Here is a 7,985-nt window from a genome sequence, read left to right on the forward strand (position 1 = left end):
TGCCCTTAGTCAAAACAAGCATAATAGTATAATTGATAAAAGTATAATTTTAAAAGATCGTTTAAAAGATTTACTCTCTTTGTTTACGTTTGTTAAATTCTAGTGTAAAAACACGTTTGTGATCTCCTCCATCAGCTGCAGAGTGAATTCATTCAGAACGGCTGCAGGAACTACAGGTTCATTCCTATTCTGTTCCCGGGGGCTAAAAAGGTTTGTGAAATTCAGCACACTGCAGTTCACCCCCCCAGCATTTCAGCGAATCAAAGCGTGTTTGTGAGCTTGTCACTGCACTAAACCGGTTAATCTAGTCCACACTTCACAAAGCAATGCACTGAACCACAGAATCATGATTAATGAAGCAAAATACCGATATCATTTCAGCTTCTGTAAGATTTCTCACTGCAAAGCACCTGTTTTCTTCTCGTTCTCAGTGTTACGTTCCCACCTGGCTGCAAAACACGCACGTCTACAGCTGGCCGAAAGATCGGGACGATATTCTGCGCAGGTTAATGCGTGTGGGGAGAAAGTACAACCCTCCTCCCATCGGCCCTCTGCCGACCATCGTCTCCATTCCCCTTTAGAGCAGCGCTTCAAATCTTATTCTACTTGAAAAATGACCCGGAACCAACATCAGCCACCATGAACATCTGCGTTTCCACTTATTTGATCAGATTACTGAAAGTTAAAGGAAAGGTTCAGCCAAAAATGCTGATAAAATATGCCGTAAATGTGCTCATTCTCAGGCCAAACCGTTGCTAAAATCCATAATAACAAAAACCCAAAATAAAAATTCCACCAGATGTAAAAACTCCAACATAAAAATCCACCCACATAAAAATCCAGACACATATTGTGACTCTACATATTTCTCACTTTGCAGATTTCTCTCCTGATTCAGACCAGAGCACTTTTTCACTGGAGGAAGCCTTAATATGGATTAAAGACTAAGATTTAGTCTCAATGCTGGATTTGTTTCAGCTTTTGTCTTCTCCAGATGTTAACTGGATCACTTGTGGATTATTGTGATGTTTTTATCAGCTGTTTGGACTCTCATTCTGACGGCACCCATTCACATCCATTGGAGAGCAATTGTGCTGCATTTCTCATTTCTCATACTGCATTCTTTTTCTCATACTTTTTGATGAAATTACTGTTTGAAGAAGCTTTTTACACTTTTAGTGAATGGAAAAGGCAGATCTGATACATTTGAGTTGGTTTCTATTAAACTGTGATGTGTAAAAGTTACTGTAAAAAGAAACATAGTAGCAGATTATGCTCTCATTGTTATAATAATAATAATAATAGAAGTAATAATATTTTGGTACTTCATCAGTCTTCTACTTTGAAAGCATAAATATATGCACATTTATTTATAGTGTCACAGTTCTCAATTTTTCTTTTTGAATAGTTTTTCCTGTATAGGAGAGTTTTATCTTTGCAACCGTATATCATTTTCATTGACGTTCTGAAAACATTTTATGAATTAAAGAATCTAAAAAATACATCATTAAATATGAATATTTTACACAAAAACATTTAACTCACTGTATGTCTTTCTGGTTTTATCTCTTGAGCTGTCTATCGTTTTCAAAGTACTTCATAAAAATGTTTTATGAATTAAAGAATTATATCTAATAAAGTAATGCAATAATATGCCATTAATAATGTTTCGTAGAAAAAATAACTCACCATCTTTCAAGATTGATCTTTTGAGTGGTTTAGAATTTTTTTTATTGTAGTTTCTAAAAATATTTCTTGAATTAAAGAATTAAATCTAATAAAATAATACAATAATGCGTCATAATTTATTATTAATATTTAATACAAAAACCCTTTAACCCACTGTGTCTTTTGAGCTGTATATTATTTTCTTTGTACTTTCTAAAAAAATTCTATGAATTAAATAATTAAATCTAATAAAATAATGCAATAATACATCATAATTTATTAATATTTCATACAAAACCCCTTTAACTCAATGTGTTAAGTTTTATCTTTTGAGCTGTCTTTCGTTTTCAAAGTGCTAAAAATAAATATTTTATGAATTAAAAAATTATATCTAATAAAGTAATGCAATAATATGCCATTAATAATGTTTCATAGAAAAAATAACTCACTGTCTATCAAGATTTATCTTTTGAGTTGTTTATAACGTTTTATTGCACTTTCTAAAAAATATTTAATGGATTAAAGAATTAAATCTAATAAAATAATAAATGCATCATAATTTATTATTAATATTTCATACGAAAACCTTTAACTCACTGTGTCTTTTGAGCTGTATATTATTTTCATTGTACTTTCTGATACATAAAAATATTTTATGAATTAAATCTTATGAAATAATGCAATAAAAATACTTCATTATTTAATAATATTTTTATCATTATAACATACCCTCAGTTTTATGTGCTGAACTGGAGCAGCGGATGAACATTAATAACTGTAACATAGATGCAGTGTTTATTTCACAAGGACAATATTCATCTTTTAATACAACAGCAAAAAAAAAAAAAACACCATTCTTGTAAATCAAAACTAAAATACACATTAGATTATTAAAACAGAAATGATTCCCACAAACCAAGTGTTGCATGAAACAGTCACAATCATACAGCAGATTAGTATTCTGGATTATTTTTATGCATTTAATAACCTCACAGCGATGAAATGAGCCTCCTCTGCACATCTCACATTAAATACAGCAGCTTTCACTTCCAAACACATTGTCATCACACCTGTTTAACAGTTGATCAGCACGGCTTAAAGTAATGCATGTAAAATATAAATATGACAGCAGTAAAAAACACTGGTTTATCTTCACGCCGTCCGCTTTTGGCCACGTTTTAGTGCGTTTACTAACAGATCAGACAGTGAAGTCTAGTTGAACATGATGGATTCGGGATCCTGGTTCATCATTTGTGCCATGTGTCGCAGAACATCCTTCTTAGTAATGATTCCCAGCAAACGTCTGACGTGAGACAGAGAGAAGAGGTTTTAGTCATCAGTAGTTCAGCTGATTAGACACCGTGATCTTATCACATCCGTTTGCCTGATTTGACTCGTTCAGATGAAGTCTGCTCCACATTTTACATATAAAACCAGACTACATTTAAACCGGCCAAACCCATGTTTTATATTTTAGTGTCTGCATCTAATTAAATTTACAAAAATGATTTTATATACATAGAAAGCATATTAAATGCAAGTCTCTAATGTTTCAATCATCATTCAATGTAGCAGATGCTGAAACAACGTACTTATTCTGACCTGAACTTACTAAAACATATCAAAGAAAAGTGATCTACTAAATTGGTTATATTTTAAAAGATTAAAACCGGTGGTTTGAAGGATAAGAGCCAAAGATTTCAAATGAGAATGAATTAGTATTTAAAAGCTACACTGCAATCCTTAATTAGAGTCTTTTAGTGTCATCTACACTAATGATTCTTTGTATATGAACTGTTACACTGAATGATTTTTTTCTGTTTATCATAGTGACAGTCATTTTTTTATTAAATAAATTAAACAGGACACATTCTAATGTATTTATATATGAAGTACATACGCTAACATTCAAAGGTTTGGGGGTAAGAATTTTTAATGTTTCTGAAAGACATCTCTTCTGCGAAAATACAGTAAAAATTTTAAATGTTTTTAGAATTTAAATCAGCTGTTTTCCATGTGATTATATTTTAAAATGTAATTTATTTCTGTGATCTCAAATTCAACTTTAATTTAGAAAGACAAACCATAAACCATAAAAATTTAAAAGAATTAAAAAATTAGAAAATAACAAGTGATTATGACAGCATCAATAATCAATAGCAAGTGACTAGCATGTCATTAGCATGATTAGCAAAGTTACTAGCATGTTGTTAGCATGATTAGCAAGATACTAGAATGTTGCTAGCATGATTAGCATGCTATTAGCAAGACACTAGCATTATTAGCAAGTTACTAGCATGATTAGCAAGTTACTAGCATGTCATTAGCATGTTTCTAGCATTACTAGCATGTCATTAACATGTTGCTAGCAATTTCTAGCATGATTAGCATGTCGTTAACATGTTGTTAGCAGAAAAAGCATGCAACTGTCATTAGCATGTTTCTAGCATGATTAGCAAGATACTAGAATGTTGCTAGCATGATTAGCATGCTATTAGCAAGACACTAGCATTATTAGCAAGTTACTAGCATGATTAGCAAGTTACTAGCATGTCATTAGCATGTTTCTAGCATTACTAGCATGTCATTAACATGTTGCTAGCATGTTTCTAGCATGATTAGCATGTCGTTAACATGTTGTTAACAGAAAAAGCATGCAACTGTCATTAGCATGTTTCTAGCATGATTAGCATGCTATTATCATGTCGCTAGCATGATTAACAAGTTACTAGCATGTTTAACATGTCGTTAACATGTTGTAAGCAGGAATACCATGCAACTAGCATGTTACTAGCATGTCTCTAGCATGATTAACATGCTATTAGCAAGACACTAGCATGATTAGCAAGTTACTAGCATGTAAATACCATGTTTCTAGCATTATTAGCATGCTATTATCATGTCGCTAGCATGATTAACAAGTTACTAGCATGTTGCTAGCATGTTTCTAGCATGATTAACATGCTATTAGCATGTCACTAGCATGATTAACAAGTTACTAGCATGTTGCTAGCATGATTAGAAAGTTACTAGCATGTCGCTAACATGTTTCTAGCATGATTAGCATGTCGTTGGCATGATTAGCAAGTTACTGTTAATTCACAGATACAACTTAAGCTTTTAATAATGTATTGAGATCAACGTGAACTAAGATTAATAAATGCCGTATAAGTATTGTTCATGTTAATACAGTGAACTAACATTAACAAATTAAACCTTATAGTAAAGCGTTACCAAAAAGTCTTACTGACCCTCAACTTTCAAACAGTAGTGTATAAAAATAAATTAATAAATACACAATATATAAAATTAATTATATTTATAAAAAAAATAAAAATAAACATTGTCAAATTAAATAACTAGTTCTCTGAAACACTGGAAATGATAAACATATCTACAAAGTAACATACACCTTTGTTTACTTCTATGTGTTGCTCGGCAACCACTTTGTAGCAACCACAACTGTTTCTGAGGAACTACATTGTTTGGTGGAAGAATACTGTTTTTGTTAATATCATTACACTTTATTTGCTCTGTTTTATTCTGTGAAACCGTACTACGTGCATGAAATAACCGTTTTATAAAAGCAATAATCCCCGTGAAGCCGTGGTTTACAGTGAATTTATAACAGCTAACAGTTATAAATTCACTGTAAACCACGGCTTCTTGGGGTTTAATGCCTTCTTCGAATCCTAACATGTGCAGTTTTGATCATCGTTCTCACCCGCTGCGTGTGACCAGACACTGGCGCAGACCCAGCTTGCGGAAGATGTCCACCACCGTCTCCATGGGCGTGTGGTCAGTGACGGTGAAGGGACTGAGGTTCAGGATGCGTCTGAAGTTTGAGCGGCTGAGGGTTGGACGCAGGAATCTGCGGAGCGTCTTCAGTGAAATACACCACAGAGTTACTGACGACTCCGTCCTGCTTCTGACGCGCGTTCTCTGAGAAACACACACACACAGAACATCATGCAGAGCTTCATACCTCCACTGAACATTCACTGTGTTCGCAACGACGTTAATGTATGATGAGCAAGCAAGCAACAAGGTTTTTTTGATTCTTGCGTCATTAAATTCATTTTCATACTCAAAAAAATGCAGTTGAAAAATATTCAGTGGTTACAGTAATTAAACCAAAAATACAGTAAAAACAACACTGTGAAATATTGTTTTAATTTAAAAGAAGCATTTTATTTTACTTTATATATATATAATTACAATAGTAATAGTATTAAGTATAATAGTAATATATTTCATGTAATAATTAATAAATGCAGCATAAAAAAATCTTAATTATTAAAAACTTTTGCACAGTAGTATAAATAGTTATATGAACACACAAACTGCTATTTTATAAATAGCACTTTTTTTTATGTATTTTACTTCTTGCATTAAACATTTTGAATAGAACTATTAATACTATATATATACTATTATTGTATTTATTCATATTTTTTATATCTCAGCTTTTATTCTATATTTTTATTTTTAATTTAAAATTTAGTCATTTTATTGCGTTTCAGTCATTTTATTAATAAAACAAATCACATTATAATTAAATTTATTTCAACTTAAGTATTAATAATCCTTTTAATCATTTTATATTTATATTTTATTTTAGCTTTATTTCAGCTTTATTACAAATAAAAAAAAACAATATTTAAAACTTCAAACTATAGTTCATTTTAACAACTGATGGCAGGGAGCTTTTATTTTATATTCCCTGTTTATTTTATATTATTCATTTTAATTTTAGTTTAAGTTTAGTAATTTTGTTATGTTTTTTATTTCTATTTAGTGGTAATTTATTTTTATTTATGTTTAGTAATTTTTTACTGTATTAAACATTTTATTTTCCCGTTTTTGTGGTAGTGTAAGCCAAGTTCTTGTTATGTGCTTATTTGTTTTATTTCTGTTTCGTGGTCATTTATTGTGGATCTGTTCGTGTAATTTTAGTTCCTTAAACTTATTTATTTAAGTTTAGTTTTAAGTTTACTATTGTTAGGTCTGTCACAATCGTTATTAATCACGAGCTTAGAATCACATCCAAATAGTAAAGTTTTGTTTATATAATATATGTGTTGTATACTTGTGTATATTTATATATGTATATATAAATACTACACACACGGTAGTCAATGTATACTATTAGAATATATGTTATGTTTCGTATACTTAAATATTTGTATATATAATATAAAATATAAGAAGCCAGAAGATGAAATCTATATATAAATGTAGCTATTACATGTAAATATTTTTCTAATATATAATTTATGTGTGTGTATGTTATATATACATAAGTAAACTTTATACCCTGTACACATACATAATATTATGTAAACAAAACTTTGATTTTGGATGTGATTAAATCGTGATTAATCATTTGACAGACCCTATAGTAATTTTGTTATGTGCTTGTTTTTAAGTTTTGTTTTTTTAAATAATTCTAATTAATTTATTTTATTTTTGTTTTAGTTACAGTAATTGTAGTTCTTCAACGTAAGCTTTTTTCAGTTCAGAAATGTTTCTTGAACAGCAAATCAGCATATCAGTGGAGTAATAATGCTGAAAATTCAGCTTTGATCACAGAAATAAATTACATTTTAACAGATATTCACATAATCACATTAAACATTTATTTTTTTAAATTTAAATTTATGTACAAAAAAATTTTATTAGATCAACTGCAGCCTTGGTGAGCAGAAGAGACTTCTTTTAAAAACAACAAAATACGATCAACGAAAATCAAATTCAATCATTAAAAATTTTAAAAATTCTTTCAAAAGTAAACAACTAATTTCATTAAATGTTAAAAATTCATTTTAATAAAACTAACTAATAACATCAAAACAAATAACGATGCGTTTTTCTAATGTGTGGACAACGCACGAGGAGCGCCAGCCCCTCCTTCTTGCCCATTAGAGTGTTTTTGAATGGTAGTTGACTTAAAACGACCCTGAATAATTTTCAGAACAAATGTATACGCAACGAATGATACAGCACACCAAATTGAATATTGTCAAAGGCTACAAAACAATCATTAAATTTCACGTGTTCAAAACACAGGAATGCAGACAAAGCGCTTTCAGTTAGTTAGCTTTTAAGATACATTTGCTTAGTTACAGGGTACTATAAAGGCTTCAGAGATGAACACCAGCCATGTCAGGCAAAAGCTGATCCATTAGCGTTGAGGTTGTGCTTACTGATGTTCAGGGGATGAGGGTCGCTGTCTCAGGCAAGCGAAGCCGATGAGTCTCTCAGACTCGTGAGGTAAGCGCACGCACCAGACAGGGAAGCAGTTGTAGTCGGTGTCT

The 7,985-nt window shown here is 31.0% G+C and overlaps 1 pseudogene; it reads right to left on the reverse strand.

The window, feature by feature from the left end:
* Nucleotides 1-2,443: 2,443 nt before the first annotated feature.
* LOC109080302 overlaps nt 2,444-7,985 on the reverse strand; it is an 18,027-nt pseudogene continuing 12,485 nt past the window's right edge.

Source organism: Cyprinus carpio, chromosome A11 (assembly GCF_018340385.1).
Source record: "Cyprinus carpio isolate SPL01 chromosome A11, ASM1834038v1, whole genome shotgun sequence".
In the NCBI taxonomy this organism is placed as follows: domain Eukaryota; kingdom Metazoa; phylum Chordata; class Actinopteri; order Cypriniformes; family Cyprinidae; genus Cyprinus; species Cyprinus carpio.